Here is a 17984-nt window from a genome sequence, read left to right as displayed (position 1 = left end):
GATGCATAAAACATAGGTGATAGATGATCAAATGACTTGCCTGGTGATGTTGACGAAGAAGAATTTTCGTTCTCGAGAAATAACTTGATAGACTATTCGTCACTCTCCGATGAAATCTATATAACAAACATATCATTCACATAAGCACTCATACTATAAATCATTCTAGCAATCAAAACAAAAGAGAGAGCGAATAAGAATTCGAAAGAAACTTCAACTAAAACTAGGAGTCTTCTACTACATCAAACACTAAATAGTTTTTTTGTTCTAACTGAAAATAAAACATTAAATAACAGAGAACTAAGATATAAATTTAATCAAGATAAAATAGAGTATTTTCATAAAACTATTTGAAAGTATTTCCAAACGGGAGTTGAAACAGTAAAGAAATCTATCTCCTCACATTTTCCCCATAGGGTTTTCGAGGAGACTTACTGAAGTTGATGATGATGAACATTCTCAATGACAAAGCAACTTGAAAGAGCTTTCATCAAAATGTTGATACTACATGGACAAGTGTAGATTAGGGGGAGAGTTAAAACTTAATTAATATGTTTTAATTAAGGATTAAATCTCCACTTACCAAACCGGCATACAAAGAGATGCAACTCTTGTAATCGGTGTGTCCCTTTGGATGCGTCCTTTGGGGGACTATAAATATGTAACTTGTGATCATCAATAGACATATTTTTTTATCTCAAACACATACGTCGTTACTTGGCGCATTCTGAGCCGTCACCACATGTCGCGTTCTCAGCGTTTTCTCCAAATTTCATTTTTTTCCGCACATGTTTTTAGCTTTTTAAATATATTTTTCTCGGTGTTTTTTTTGGTGTTTCGGTTTTTCATCTGTATTTCTTTGCTTTTAACGAAAACAAATTCATTTTTTTGCACGAAAAAACGTGTCTCCTATTTTTTTACGAGAGACATGGTTTTTCTTTCGCGAGATGCACGGTTTTGCCTTCACGAGAGGCGTGAACATGCCTCTATGAAATGAAAAGAATATTTTATCTGTTTTTTTGTGAGACACGGTTTTGCTTCTCTGAGAGGCACGGTTTTGCTTCCGCGAAAGGCATGGCTTTGCCTCTTGGAAATGAAAATAAACCTGTTTTTTGTGAGGGGCATGACTTTTGCTTCTGGGAAAGACACGTTTCTACTTTCACGAGAGGCACGGTCATGCGTCTCGGAAATGAATGCCTCTTGGAAACAAAAAAAAGAGTTTTCTGTTGTTTTTTCTACCACGAGAGGCACGATTTTGCTTTTGTGAGAGGCGCGGTTTTGCTTTTGTGGGAGGCACGATTGGGCGGAAACGAAATAACGTGTTTTCTGCTTTTTTCTATCGCCAGAGGCACGGTTTTTTCTGTTTGATTTTTTCCATGATTTTTTTATGAAAATCTATCAACGTGGGATCTAGTTTTAAAAATATCTACGCAAGAAATCCAACTGTGAAAACGATTCAAGATTTGAACGCATGGTTTAAGAAATAAAATATTTTAAAAATATAGATCTTCAAAAAAAACTCTTAGATTACGACAACTGGTATGCATGGAGTGCTCCACTTATCGCAACTTGAGAAGGTGGGATTGATCTTTGAAAGGATTACTCCTTAATTAATGATTTCAAGCAATATTTCTGACCCGTGTCGCACTCATTGGCGAGACATATTGGACAAAATGACCCAAAATCAATGGGCCTTGATAATTTGAAGTCCAGTTTTTTTAGTGTGAATAGAGCTAGTATTAGTGAATGGTTGACAACATATTACAATCATTAAGCTGCCCGTAATGGGAGTATATGCCAACTAGGCAATCTCAATGAGGTCGCATATAATTAAATGAAGAAAGAGAGGGTTGAGTATCATATCATGTAGCGACCCGACTCAAAACGAGTCAAGCCTCTGTGTATCTGTGCCATCCCTGGATCAGTATGCTGGCACACACAGTACATCAATGTATATATCAAAGTGCAATCACATGTAAATAGGGTAAAACTAATATATACCTTAAATATCTCAGCGGAAACAGTCAAGGGAGTGGAGTCCCAATAAACACCAACGACAAGTTGAGTGCGGACCATAACCTTGAATCGTACTCTTACTCGTCGAGGAAAAATATCTGCAACATAAGACATTGCAGCCGTGTAGGTCAGCATATTGAATATGCCGGCAAGTCACATATGAGAGGGGGTAAAATAGCATCTATACTATATGCATATATGGCAGGTGGTGTTGTAAGTTTTAGCGTAAAGCAAATTTTCTCCTACCACAAGAGGGGTTAAAAGCAAAATATTACTACGCAGTTGGTTGTTAATGAGATGGTTCCGCCAACCAGTTCTCATACCCAAGTTATCAATATTACCCACATCAATATTATTATTTGTGTTGAGAATTTCAGATAACTTCAGTTCCTTTGGCTCAAGTTGTCCATGACCGTGGACACGGCTAATCGATTAGGTTTGAGTACTCTGCAGAGTTTTGCACATGTTCCCCACAAGATTTGATCACCTCCGTGTATGTCCTCGCACTTCAGGGTGTTTGAAGACCGGATGATCAAAACATGGTCTTTCAACGGGTCCCTCTGAATCCCTGTCGGTGCCCACCCAAATCCTACCGTTCTTCTACATCTGCTGGCACCGCCTGTCCAGAGTCGCCGCATTGTCCAACCAAGCCAGAGCCCATAATGACTTGTGACTGTGCAGGTAAGCCTTGGGTCTTGAAGATATCCGTCCGTCTCTTTGAGCCTGGGTGAAGCTTTTCGCAAGATGTCATGGCACGTCTCCAGCATCCTGGGTCATCCACTGGTTTCTCCAGGGAGCCGATCAACCGTCCTTCACCCAGAGTTGCATTGCATCACGAGGTCTTGAAAAGTCTTGACTTAACCGGTCTAGGTTATTAAATTATTCTCGCATCACTCGTGATAAACTCTCAACCAGAATCCCGTCTACTCAAGCATAGCAATATGAAATTTGTCGTCCTGGGCCAAGTAACGGGGTTGTTGGGTGCCTACCAGATGATACTACAATATGTAACCATAATTTCCAAGTACCTACTCAGCATGCAATTGGGCATAGGATGGTAGAACTACGATGCATAAAACATAGGTGATAGATGATCAAATGACTTGCCTGGTGATGTTGACGAAGAAGAATTTTCGTTCTCGAGAAATAACTTGATAGACTATTCGTCACTCTCCGATGAAATCTATATAACAAACATATCATTCACATAAGCACTCATACTATAAATCATTCTAGCAATCAAAACAAAAGAGAGAGCGAATAAGAATCCGAAAGAAACTTCAACTAAAACTAGGAGTCTTCTACTACATCAAACACTAAATAGTTTTTTTTGTTCTAACTGAAAATAAAACATTAAATAAAGAGAACTAATATATAAATTTAATCAAGATAAAATAGAGTATTTTCATAAAACTATTTGAAAGTATTTCCAAACGGGAGTTGAAACAGTAAAGAAATCAATTGCAAGTTATTAGAGAACTAGAATTGATTTCGTGATAACAAATAAAATAAAAATAAAAACTTGTTGAGAACCTACTGTTTAACTAACAGAAACTAAACATAAAATTTTTGAAATATAAAAGAAAATAATTTAAAAACAATTATAGAAAAAGATATAGCCATAATCCTAAAAGAACTAAAACATAATCTGTTTTGGTAAAAACCCCAAGTAAAAATATTTTAAAAAATTGAACCTTAAACTACTGAAAGATATGCTCACTAGGAAACAACAACAAAAAGAATTAAATTAAAAGCTATTTTTAAACTCCTAGAATAAGCAAAACAAGATTTAAACCAAATCTTATTTAATTGAAATTTTATAAATCCAAACATAAACAAATTATATATCTACAGAAACTACATAAAATTTGTGCTCCAATGCAAAAAGAATCACCTAATTTGGAGTTATAGACTAATAGATATGAATTTTATAAGTTTTCTCTTTTTCTGAAAAAAACTGTGACGGGATTTCTATGATGCTCACCGTGGCTGACACAAAGGAAGAACTCCGGCGAGGTGACTGCTCCGGCGAGGTGGGGAGGTCGCCGGCGGGGTGGGGAATCGGCGGAGGAGTAGCACGGCAGGGGGTGGGGCGCTGGAGAGGCTCGACAGGGGTGATGGGGAAGCGCCACGAGACCTACTGTACTCCGTTCTTGACAGGAAGGCGAGGTGATGGGGAAAATGGAATGAGGAGAGTCGGGGCTCTCTTATAGGGTTGGTGGGAGGCGAGGGGAGACAACATATCTCGCGAATCGGAGGAGGGAAGCTTCCAGGAAGCTTCTGCCATTGCTTGGGAAGGAAGCGAACGAGAGGAGGAAGAAGAAGGGGTATGTGGGCCTGATGCGTCGTGGCCCAAGTACAATCCTGAAATAAGAGATCTCTTTTCCTTTTTATTAAAACAGGAATTAATACGATTAAAAGGAAATAGAATATCCTCGGAATATAGGGGTATAATATATTAAAATTTTCAGAAAAATAAATCCAAAACGATGGGCATTTTTCCACTACCAAAATAAATACTTCAAAAAAAATATTTTTTAGAAAATCCCTAAATTGGTTTATTTTCTTTTTGCAAATATTTTTCAAATAAACCTTGGGTTTTATGGTCCAAATATTTCAAAGGAATATCCCCGGTTTGGAGGGTCATGTTCCTCCTCTCTTTCTTGCTTGGCAAGAATTATTTTCGGGGTATTTCTCGAGGAAGAAAAATATAGAAGCAAGGGCAAATATTTGAAAGGATTCAAATGCAAACTCCGTTCAAATTCTTTATAGTTGAAGAAGTCATGTCATCTTCTCTCTTTGCTTTTAAATGATTGAATTTGAATTCACCGGAGAAGGGGAAAGTCATTTTATTCCCTCTCATTCAAAAGTTTTGAAAAGTTTTCAAATTCCACTCAAGCTTTCAATCACTCAAGCAACCAAACAATGATTCTAATAATTATATTAACATTCCAAAATTTGGGATGTTACAAACCTACCACACTTAAAATGAATCTCGTCCTCTAGATTCGAAGAGGCTAGAAAGAAAGGTTAGGGTTTGGGGTCTTCGAACAAAACCAACCTCCGGCAAAGTGGGATGCTACCACACTTAAAATGAGAGTTACTGGTCCCTCAAAATTCTGACAATCCTGTGGGGTTTTTGGCAACTGACTTCTCACAGTCTTCATACTAAATCCTTTGGTGATGCTCTCCCGTTATATTGATAACATTTCCATCAAAATCGAGGGTTCCTCTGTTGATATAAGCTTCTTCTGTTACTGGGTCTTCTTTACTGACAGTCTCGTGGTCAATTCTAAATAACATATCGATGGTTCTCATGGTGGTCTACCATTTGTGGTTATCCTGTAGAGAGAAGGGTCTTGGCTTTATCCTCACCGTATAATTTCCTACGCGTGACAACAAATGCCATGTACATGGGGCTTTCATCATACCATTCTAAGGCTTAAACAAAAGCTTCAAAGAACGTTGTCTCTCACTATGGGTAAGTCTCTCAGATTTACCATTCCGAATAGCAAGATAAATGATAAGAGTAAGTCGTCATGGTGATCAATCCATTCCGCAACCAAATCATTTCTCTATATACGGTTTAGCAAATCTCGCATTCTAACACTTGGGCATCCTCACAAGCATTGCAGAATTTCTCTTGTCCACGAAGTTCGGATAATACATTGGTTCTGCAAGCTGAACAAAACATCTATCGTATCTTCACAACTCTCGGGTTTTCGTATGCTCCTAAGAAAACGTTTGCTGATCCATTTTAGCTTTCTTCCTATGTGGACAATCATTAGAAAAATGTCCTGCTTCCTTGCAACGAAAGCAAATGAGTTCTGAAAAGTCTCGAGGTGTCTGAGTGTTTGCTTTTCCTCCTTGGGTTTCCGGCTTCCTTCCTGAGCACATGTATTTGTAGTGGCCAAATTCCATACACTTGAAACATCTGACATGACTCAGGTCTTTATCTGCAGAGATTTGGCCCTTCCGAGGGTACTTTTTCTTCTTTCCGGACTCCTTCATTTTGGCCAGTTCGTCTATTTCAAGTGGATCAAACTCCACTTTTTCCGTCGGGAAGTTTCCCAGATACTCTTGGCTTCCCTTCGTGCAATCCTGTGAATAATGTCCTTCTTCTCCACATGAGTAACACGCATTGGAGAAAAATCTGGTCAGACCTTGTTCATCAGGGTCCTCTATATTTTCGTTCATCACAGGTTCTTCTAGAATCTTCTTCTTGAGGGTTTCCTTCATTCCATCTTTCTGCTGCTTGACAACTTGTTGCACCTTAGGGTAAATGTGACACTGAGCTGGGTAGTGGGTGGTTCCTTCACAAAGGAAACAAGTCACCTGACTACTTGGGCACTCCTTAGCTAGGTGATTTTCTTCACAATGAGTGCATCCATCCTAGTGTTCTTCCTGGGCGTGTCCTATTTATCCACAGATCTTGCATGCACAAGTATTCTCCTTCGGATTATCATAGCACTTCTGAATAAGTCAGGATCTTAACAGAGTCTTCTTGAATTCGTCCCAAGTTTCTGCTCAACTAAATCCTTGTATGGCATGGTGCATTTTCCACCAGGTAGCAGCACTTTGGGTAAAGTACTGCAGAGCGTGTTCCACTTCATACTTCCTTGAGATCAAGTTGCTCCCGAAGTAGTTCTCCATGTTTTGAATCCATATATCAGCCTCCAGCTGGGTCATTGGTCCAGAGACTACAAGTCCAGCTTCATACTTCATCTGGTAGGGTTGAGGTTTTGGGGATGAGACGGGTAAGAGAGGGAGGGAGATACACACAATACAAACAATATTTTTCAGAATAGGTTTTATTTGTGGCTGTTGGAAAACACACACCAAAGACGGCTCACAAATCATCGTATCTAACGTGGGTATATAACAGGGGTTTGGACTTCTAATGGTCATATAAATATTCGAACGCTTCAGGGTCTTCGAATTCTTCGGGTCTTGAGAGTCTTCAATTGGTGCAGCTTCAATTCTTCAAATGCATGATGAAATCCCCTTTACTTTGAAGTGGGACTCAGTTGATCCTTCATGTGGTCGAAGGGGTAAGGGTATTGTCTAACTATTTGAGGTGAGAGGGAACATTCGATGAAATCAGAAGAGATGGGAAGTAAAAGGTGTTGTTGAAAATAAATTTTTTGAGAGATCCTTTCATAAGAAATTTCCAGTTTCTAGGGTCACGTCCTAGAGTCAACATGTGCTCTGATACCATTTCTGGAGCGACCCGACTCAAAACGAGTCAAGCCTCTGTGTATCTGTGCCATCCCTGGATCAGTATGCTGGCACACACAATACATCAATGTATATATCAAAGTGCAATCACATGTAAATAGCGTAAAACTGATATATACCTTAAATATCTCAGCGGAAACAGTCAAGGGAGTGGAGTCCCAATAAACACCAACGGCAAGTTGAGTGCGGACCGTAACCCTGAATCGTACTCTTACTCGTCGAGGAAAAATATCTGCAACATAAGACGTTGCAGCCGTGTAGGTCAGCATATTGAATATGCCGGCAAGTCACATATGAGAGGGGGTAAAATATCATCTATACTATATGCATATATGGCAGGTGGTGTTGTAAGTTTTAGCGTAAAGCAAATTTTCTCCTACCACAAGAGGGGCTAAAAGCAAAATATTACTACGCAGTTGGTTGTTAATGAGATGGTTCCTCCAACCATTTCTCATACCCAAGTTATCAATATTACCCACATCAATATTATTATTTGTGTTGAGAATTTCAGATAACTTCAGTTTCTTTGGCTCAAGTTGTCCATGACCGTGGACACGGCTAATCGATTAGGTTTGAGTACACTGCAGAGTTTTACACACGTTCCCCACAAGATTTGATCGCCTCCGTGTATGACCTCGCACTTCAGGGTGTTTGAAGACCGGATGATCAAAACATGGTCTTTCAACGGGTCCCTCTGAATCCCTGTCGGTGCCCATCCAAATCCTACCATTCTTCTACATCTGCTGGCATAGCCTGTCCAGAGTCGCCGCATTGTCCAACCAAGCCAGAGCCCATAATGACTTGTGGCTCTGCAGGTAAGCCTTGGGTCTTGAAAATATCCGTACGTCTCTTTGAGCCTGGGTGAAGCTTTCCGCAAGATGTCATGGCACGTCTCCAGCATCCCGGGTCATCCACTGGTTTGTCCAGGGAGCCGATCAACCGTCCTTCACCCAGAGTTGCATTGCATCACGAGGTCTTAAAAAGTCTTGACTTAACCGGTCTTGGTTATTAAGTTATTCTCGCATCGCTCGTGATAAACTCTCAACCAGAATCCCGTCTACTCAAGCATATCAATATGAAATTTGTCGTCCCGGGCCAAGTAACGGGGTTGTTGGGTGCCTACCAGATGATACTACAATATCTAACCATAATTTCCAAGTACCTACTCAGCATGCAATTGGGCATAGGATGGTAGAACTACGATGCATAAAACATAGGTGATACATGATCAAATGACTTGCCTGGTGATGTTGACGAAGAAGAATTTTTGTTCTCGAGAAATAACTTGATAGACTATTCGTCACTCCCCGATGAAATCTATATAACAAACATATCATTCACATAAGCACTCATACTAGCAATCATTCTAGCAATCAAAACAAAAGAGAGAGCGAATAAGAATCCGAAAGAAACTTCAACTAAAACTAGGAGTCTTCTACTACATCAAACACTAAATAGTTTTTTTGTTCTAACTGAAAATAAAACATTAAATAACAGAGAACTAAGATATAAATTCAACCAATATAAAATAGAATATTTTTCATAAAACTATTTGAAAGTATTTCCAAACGGGAGTTGAAACAGTAAAGAAATCAATTGCAAGTTATTAGAGAACTAGAATTGATTTCATGATAACAAATAAAATAAAAATAAAAACTTGTTGAGAACCTACTGTTTAACTAACAAAAACTAAACATAAACATTCTGAAATATAAAAGAAAATAATTTAAAAACAATTATAGAAAAAGAAATAGCCATAATCCTAAAAGAACTAAAACATAATCTGTTTTGGTAAAAACCCCAAGTAAAAATATATAAAAAAATGAAACTTAAACTACTGAAATATATGCTCACTAGGAAACAACAGCAAAAATAATTAAATTAAAAGCTATTTTAAAACTCCCAGAATAAGCAAAACAAGATTTAAACCAAATCTGATCTAATTCAAAGTTTATAAATCCAAACATAGACAAATTATATATCTACAGAAACTACATAAAATTTGTGATCCAATGCAAAAAGAATCACCTAATTCGGAGTAATAGACTAATAGATATGAATTTTATAAGTTTGGTCTTTTTCTGAAAAAAACTGTGGCGGGATTTCTATTAAGCTCACCGTGGCTCACACAAAGGAAGAACTCCGGCGAGGTGACTGCTCCGGCGAGGTGGGGAGGTCGCCGGCGGGGTGGGGAATCGGCGGAGGAGTAGCACGGCAGGGGGTGGGGCGCTGGAGAGGCTAGGAAGGGGTGATGGGGAAGCGCCACGAGACCTACTGTACTCCGTTCTTGACAGGAAGATGAGGATGGTGGCGCCGTTGCTACGAGCAGGGAGAAGGCGAGGTGATGGGGAAAATGGAACGAGGAGAGTCGGGGCTCTCTTATAGGGGTGATGGGAGGCGAGGGGAGGCAACATATCTCACGAATCGGGGGAGGGAAGCTTCCAGGAAGCTTCTGCCATTGCGTGGGAAGGAAGGGAACGAGAGGAGGAAGAAGAAGGGGTATCTAGGCCTGATACGTTTCCTAACGTGGCCCAAGTACAATCCTGAAATAAGAGATCTCTTTCCCTTTTTATTAAAACAGGAATTAATACGATTAAAAGGAAATAGAATATCCTCGGAATATAGGGGTATAATATATTAAAATTTTCAGAAAAATAAATCCAAAAAGATGGGCATTTTTCCACTACCAAAATAAATACTTCAAAAAAAATATTTTTTAGAAAATCCCTAAATTGGTTTATTTTCTTTTTGCAATATTTTTCAAATAAACCTTGGGTTTTATGGTCCAAATATTTCAAAGGAATATCCCCGGTTTGGAGGGTCATGTTCCTCCTCTCTTTCTTGCTTGGCAAGAATTATTTTCGGGGTATTTCTCAGGGAAGAAAAATATAGAAGCAAGGGCACATATTTGAAAGGATTCAAATGCAAACTTCGTTCAAATTCTTTATAGTTGAAGAAGTCATGTCATCTTCTCTCTTTGCTTTTAAATGATTGAATTTGAATTCACCGGAGAAGGGGAAAGTCATTTTATTCCCTCTCATTCAAAAGTTTTGAAAAGTTTTCAAATTCCACTCAAGCTTTCAATCACTCAAGCAACCAAACAATGATTCTAATGATTATATTAACATTCCAAAATTTGGGAGGTTACATATCATGATATCGTATCATATTAAATGATGTGCTACTATGTGTCTTGCATGGCAATAAATGAACCACTCTATGATACTAACATATGATACTATGTATTACGTATGTGGTATCATTGACTAGTATCGTATGTATGATACTAGTATATGATACTACCCGTTACAACCAGCCTTATTCAAGATATCTCCATGTGATCACGATATCTCCATGTGATCTAGCATATGCCGCAATATCGTGGGTCAGGATGCTCCTATTTCTGCTAGTAGTCACAATCGAGGCCACCTTGGACGGACTTGGGAGCTTTGTGAGGGTAAAATGGACAAAAGTGACCTTTTAGTGTAGAAGGCGCAATAAATTCACAAAGTGAAACGTGTCCGAAAAAAGTTCACTCGCGTAACCTTTTAGTGTGACGCCCCATGACAAGACGCCACACTACACTATGTGGCGCCTGAGACCTAGACGGTGCACCCCCGGCCACGCTGGCGCCCCGTGTCAAGGCCCAACCCCATCCCGTGTAGTGTGGCGTCTAAGGAAAAGGTGTCACTCGTGCAATATGTGGCGCCTAGATCTTAGGCGCCACACATTGAGTAAACAGACCGTGGGCCGGCCCTCCCCCACCACCACTCCCACTCGTTCGTCCAGTTGGAGAGGGCAGCAGCGGCTGCCTGCTCTCCTCCTCGCAACCCCCTCTTCCAAATCTTCCAGATCTATGGGTATCTTCCATGGATTTCTACCCGAAATGATTCTAGAAGGTAATCTCATTCGTTCCCCTTCTTTCTATCCAAAAATTATTGCACATTTTTCAGATTTGTATAAGTTAGGATGACAACCTTGTTTTGCTTGGATTCGTAATTTATATGAGAAGTTAGATGCGATTTAGGATTTCTAGATGAGTAAATGAGTATTTAGGATTTTTAGACGAGTAAATGAGTACTTAGGATTCGAAATTTATAATATTTGTTGATTTTTAATTGCTAGATGAGTATTTAAATTGTTAGGTGAGTATTCTTATATGAGTATTCCTATATGAGTAGATGATTATTCAAATGAGTACTCCTATATGATTTGTTCATTTGTGGTACCATTTTGTGGAACATATGTATGATTGTTTAGATGAATATATATATTAGATGATTATTCGTTGAGATGAACCGTATTGCATAACTCATATAATTTTCTTGAAATATGTACGATGGCGTGGATTTTGGATGATGTCTATGACGTTGAACACATGGCCTATTTGATGTCAGAGAAGGGAACGGTAATGAGAGCATACTAGTTGGTAGTTTATATGTTGTATTTATTTGAAAATATCAAATCATAATCATCTCATTTCTATGTTTGCAGAACCTTATGCCCCTGGAGATTCAGTCACATGGGGCATCCACTTTCATGTCGTACGATGAGCGGTAGACAGTGTACATCGAGAAGACATGACTCCTTCCTTTCATTCAGCTTGTGAGTCGGTGACGCCCAACCTGAGTGTTGCGACAGTCATCGAACTTACAGATCGGTGGAGGCTGGAGACCCATAGTATCCACCTCCGGACCGGAGAGATGACTGTGACTCTTCATGTTGTTTCTATGATCACCGCACTTCGAGTCGAGGGGAAGCCACTTTGTATGAGCACTGATTCTAAGGAATGGTGACAACAAATGGAGGGCCTTATTGGTATGTCTCTTGCAGAGCATGCACCAATAGACGGAGAAAAGGAAGATAGAGTCTCAGCCGGTGCTCCTTTCACTTGGATCGTAGCCAACTTTTCCCATTATCCTCAAGGTGCCAATGAAGATGTGATCCAGACTTATCCTCATGTGTACATGTGGTATGTTATATCTAGGACTATCTTTGCTGACGGCAGCGGCAAGAATGCTCAATGGATTTGGCTGAAGGCGTTAACAGTTCTCGACCACAAGTTCATGTGGGGGTCGGGAGCATTGGCCTGCTTGTTGTGACATCCCCGAATTAGGCTACAGTAATCTCGGTAATTGAACTACAGTAAACCTTGTTGGAATTATGCCCTAGAGGCAATAATAAATATAGTTATTATTATAGTTCCTGTATCAAGATAATCGTTTATTATCCATGCTATAATTGTATTGAATGAAGACTCATTTACATGTGTGGATACATAGACAAAACACTGTCCCTAGCAAGCCTCTAGTTGGCTAGCTAGTTGATCAAAGATAGTCAGTGTCTTCTGATTATGAACAAGGTGTTGTTGCTTCATAACTGGATCATGTCATTAGGAGAATCACGTGATGGACTAGACCCAAACTAATAGACGTAGCATGTTGATCGTGTCATTTTGTAGCTACTGTTTTCTGCGTGTCAAGTATTTGTTCCTATGACCATGAGATCATATAACTCACTAACACCGGAGGAATAATTTGTGTGTATCAAACGTCGCAACGTAACTGGGTGACTATAAAGATGCTCTACATGTATCTCCGAAGGTGTTCGTTGAGTTAGTATGGATCAAGACTGGGATTTGTCACTCCGTGTGACGGAGAGGTATCTCGGGGCCCACTCGGTAATACAACATCACACACAAGCCTTGCAAGCAATGTGACTTAGTGTAAGTTGCGGGATCTTGTATTACGGAACGAGTAAAGAGACTTGCCGGTAAACGAGATTGAAATAGGTATGCGGATACTGACGATCGAATCTCGGGCAAGTAACATACCAAAGGACAAAGGGAATGACATACGGGATTATATGAATCCTTGGCACTGAGGTTCAAACGATAAGATCTTCGTAGAATATGTAGGATCCAATATGGGCATCCAGGTCCCGCTATTGTATATTGACCGAGGAGTCTCTCGGGTCATGTCTACATAGTTCTCGAACCCGCAGGGTCTGGACACTTAAGGTTCGACGTTGTTTTATGCGTATTTGAGTTATATTGTTGGTTACCGAATGTTTTTCGGAGTCCCGGATGAGATCACGGACGTCATGAGGGTTTCCGGAATGGTCCGGAAACGAAGATTGATATATAGGATGACCTCATTTGATTACCGGAAGGTTTTCGGAGTTACCGGGAATGTACCAGGAATGACGAATGGGTTCCGGGAGTTCACCGGGGGGGCAACCCACCCCGGGGAAGCCCATAGGCCTTGGGGGTGGCACACCAGCCCTTAGTGGGCTGGTGGGACAGCCCAATAAGGCCCTATGCGCCATAGGAAGAAAATCAAAGAGAAAAGAAAAAAAAGGAGGAGGTGGGAAAGGAAAGAAGGACTCCACCACCAAACCAAGTAGGACTCGGTTTGGGGGGGGGGAGACCTTCCCCCCTTGGCTCGGCCGACCCCTTGGGGCTCCATGAGCCCCAAGGCAAGGCTCCCCCTCTTCCCCCTATATATACGGAGGTTTTAGAGCTGATTTGAGACGATTTTTCCACGGCAGCCCGACCACATACCTCCACGGTTTTTCCTCTAGATCGCGTTTCTGCAGAGCTCGGGCGGAGCCCTGCTGAGACAAGATCATCGCCAACCTCCGGAGCACCGTCATGCTGCCGGAGAACTCTTCTACCTCTCCGTCTCTCTTGCTGGATCAAGAAGGCCGAGATCATTGTCGAGCTGTACGTGTGCTGAACGCGGAGGTGCCGTCCGTTCGGCACTAGATCGTGGGACTGATCGCGGGACGGTTCGCGGGGCGGATCGAGGGACGTGAGGACGTTCCACTATATCAACCGCGTTCACTAACGCTTCTGCTGTACGGTCTACAAGGGTACGTAGATCACACATCCCCTCTCGTAGATGGACATCACCATGATAGGTCTTCGTGCGCGTAGGAAATTTTTTGTTTCCCATGCGACGTTCCCCAAAAGTGGCATCATGAGCTAGGTTCATGCGTAGATGTCTTCTCGAGTAGAACACAAAAGTTTTTGTGGGCGGTGATGTGCGTTTTTCTTCCCTCCTTAGTCTTTTCTTGATTCCGCGGTATTGTTGGATTGAAGCGGCTTGGACCGACATTACTCGTACGCTTACGAGAGACTGGTTTCATCGCTACGAGTAACCCCGTTGCTCAAAGATGACTGGCAAGTGTCAGTTTCTCCAACTTTAGTTGAATCATATTTGACCGAGGAGGTCCTTGGATGAGGTTAAATAGCAACTCATATATCTCCGTTGCGGTGTTTGCGTAAGTAAGATGCGATCCTACTAGATACCCATGGTCACCACGTAAAACATGCAACAACAAAATTAGAGGACGTGTAACTTGTTTTTGCAGGGTATGCTTGTGATGTGATATGGCCAACGATGTGATGTGATATATTGGATGTATGAGATGATCATGTTGTAATAGATAATATCGACTTGCACGTCGATGGTACGGCAACCGGCAGGAGCCATAGGGTTGTCTTTATACTAACGTTTGTGCTTGCAGATGCGTTTACTATTTTGCTAGGATGTAGCTTTAGTAGTAATAGCATGAGTAGCACGACAACCCCGATGGCGACACGTTGATGGAGATCATGGTGTGGCGCCGGTGACAAGAAGATCGTGCCGGTTCTTTGGTGATGGAGATCAAGGAGCACGTGATGATGGCCATATCATGTCACTTATGAATTGCATGTGATGTTAATCCTTTTATGCACCTTATTTTGCTTAGAACGACGGTAGCATTATGAGGTGATCTCTCACTAAAATTTCAAGACGATATTGTTTTCTCCCCGACTGTGCACCCTTGCTACAGTTCGTCGTTTCGAGACACCACGTGATGATCGTGTGTGATAGACTCAACGTTCACATACAACGGGTGCAAAACAGTTGCGCACGTGGAACACTCGGGTTAAGCTTGACGAGCCTAGCATGTGCAGACATGGCCTCGAAACACATGAGACCGAAAGGTCGATCATGAATCATATAGATGATATGATTAGCATAGGGATGCTTACCACTGAAACTATAGTCAACTCACGTGATGATCGGACTTGAGCTAGTGTAAGTGGATCATGAACCACTCAAATGACTAGAGAGATGTACTTTTTGAGTGGGAGTTTAGCGAATAATTTGATTAAGTTAAACTCTAATTATCTTGAACATAGTCTAAGTCCACTTTGAATATATTTGTGTTCTAGATCATGGCTCACGCCACAGTCACCCTGAATTTTAATACGTTCCTAGAGAAGGCTAAGCTGAAAGATGATGGAAGCAACTTTGTAGACTGGGCTCGTAATCTTAAGCTAATCTTACAAGTTGAGAAGAAGGATTATGTCCTTGATGCTGCGCTTGGAGATGAACCACCCGCTACGGCTGATCAGGATGTTAAGAACGCTTGGTTAGCACGTAAGGAGGACTACTCAGTAGTTCAATGTGCAGTCTTGTATGGCTTAGAACCGGGACTTCAACGTCGCTTTGAGCGTCATGGAGCATTTGAGATGTTCCAGGAGTTGAAGTTTATCTTTCAGAAGAACGCCCGGACCGAGAGGTATGAGACCTCCGATAAATTCTATGCTTGCAAGATGGAGGAGAACTCGTTTGTCAGTGAACATGTGCTCAAAATGTCTGGGTACTCAAACCGTCTAGCTGAGCTGGGGATTGAACTCCCGCAAGAGGCTATCACTGATAGAATCCTTCAATCACTGCCGCCAAGCTATAAAGGCTTTGTGTTGAACTACAACATGCAAGGAATGAACAAGTCTCCCGGCGAGTTGTTTGCGATGCTGAAAGTGGCAGAGTCTGAACTCCGTAAAGAGCATCAAGTGTTGATGGTGAATAAGACCACTAGTTTCAAGAGAAACGGCAAAGGCAAGAAGGGTAATTCAAAGAAGAGCGGCAAGCCTGTTGCCAATCCGACGAAGAAACCCAAAGCTGGACCTAAGCCTGAAACAGAGTGTTACTATTGCAAGGGTATGGGTCACTGGAAGCGTAATTGCCCCAAGTATCTGGCAGATAAGAAGGCGGCCAAAGAAAAATAAGGTATATTTGATATACATGTTATTGATGTGTACTTAACCGGCTCTCGTAGTAGTGCCTGGGTATTCGATACCGGTTCTTTTGGTCATATTTGCAACTCGAAACAGGAACTGCGGAATAGACGAAGGCTGGCGAAAGATGAAGTGACGATGCGCGTAGGAAATGGTTCCAAGGTTGATGCAATCGCCGTCGGCACAGTTTCACTTCAGTTACCATCAGGATTAGTTATGAACTTGAATCATTGTTATTTAGTGCCTGCGTTGAGCATGAACATTATATCTGGATCTTGTTTATTGCAAGACGGTTACTATTTTAAGTCAGAGAATAATGGTTGTTCTATTTCTATGAGTAACATCTTTTATGGTCATGCACCCAATGTGAGAGGATTTTTCATATTGAATCTTGATACACACATACGTAACATTGAGACCAAAAGAGTTAGAGTTAACAATGATAGCGCCATATTTTTGTGGCACTGCCGCTTAGGTCATATTGGTGTAAAGCGCATGAAGAAACTCCATGCCGATGGACTTTTGGAGTCACTTGACTTTGATTCACTTGACACGTGCGAACCATGCCTCATGGGCAAGATGACTAAAACTCCGTTCTCCAGAACAATGGAGCGTGCAAGTGACTTGTTGGAAATCATACATACCGATGTGTGTGGTCCGATGAGCATAGAGGCACGCGGCGGATATCGTTATTTTCTCAGCTTCACTGACGATTTGAGTAGATATGGTTATGTCTACTTAATGAAGCACAAGCCTGAAACATTTGAAAAGTTCAAGCAATTTCAGAGTGAAGTTGAAAATCATCGTAACAAGAAGATCAAGTTCCTACGGTCTGATCGTGGGGGTGAATATCTGAGTTTCGAGTTTGGTGCTCACTTAAGACAATGTGGAATTGTTTCACAGTTGACACCGCCTGGAACACCACAGCGTAATGGTGTGTCCGAACGTCGTAATCGTACTTTATTAGAGATGGTGCGATCTATGATGTCTCTTACCGATTTGCCGTTATCTTTTTGGGGTTATGCATTTGAAACAACTGCATTCACTTTAAATAGGGCACCATCAAAATCCGTTGAGACGACACCATACGAACTGTGGTATGGCAAAAGGCCAAAGTTATCGTTTCTTAAAGTTTGGGGATGTGATGCTTATGTCAAAAATCTTCAGCCTGAAAAGCTAGAACCCAAAGCGGAAAAGTGCGTCTTCATAGGTTACCCAAAAGAGACAGTTGGGTACACCTTCTATCTCAAATCCGAGGGCAAAGTGTTTGTTGCTAAAAACGGAGCTTTTCTCGAGAAGGAGTTTCTCTCGAGAGAGTTGAGTGGGAGGAAGATAGAACTTGACGAGGTTGTCGAACCTCTCATCCCTCTGGATGGTGGCGCAGGGCAAGCGGAAACCTCTGCCGTTGCGACGCCGGTTGAGGAGGAAGTTAATGATAATGATCATGAAACTCCGGTTCAAGTTTCTGTCGAACCACGCAGGTCGACGAGACCACGTGCTGCTCCAGAGTGGTACGATAATCCCGTCTTATCAATCATGTTGTTGGACAACAATGAACCTGCAAATTATGAAGAAGCAATGGTGGGCCCAGATTCCAACAAATGGCTAGAAGCCATGAAGTCCGAGATAGGATCCATGTATGAGAACAAAGTGTGGA

Source organism: Hordeum vulgare, chromosome 3H (genome assembly GCF_904849725.1).
Source record: "Hordeum vulgare subsp. vulgare chromosome 3H, MorexV3_pseudomolecules_assembly, whole genome shotgun sequence".
NCBI lineage: Eukaryota > Viridiplantae > Streptophyta > Magnoliopsida > Poales > Poaceae > Hordeum > Hordeum vulgare.
The sequence above is the reverse complement of the archived record's forward strand: the minus strand, read 5'-3'. Positions refer to the sequence as shown.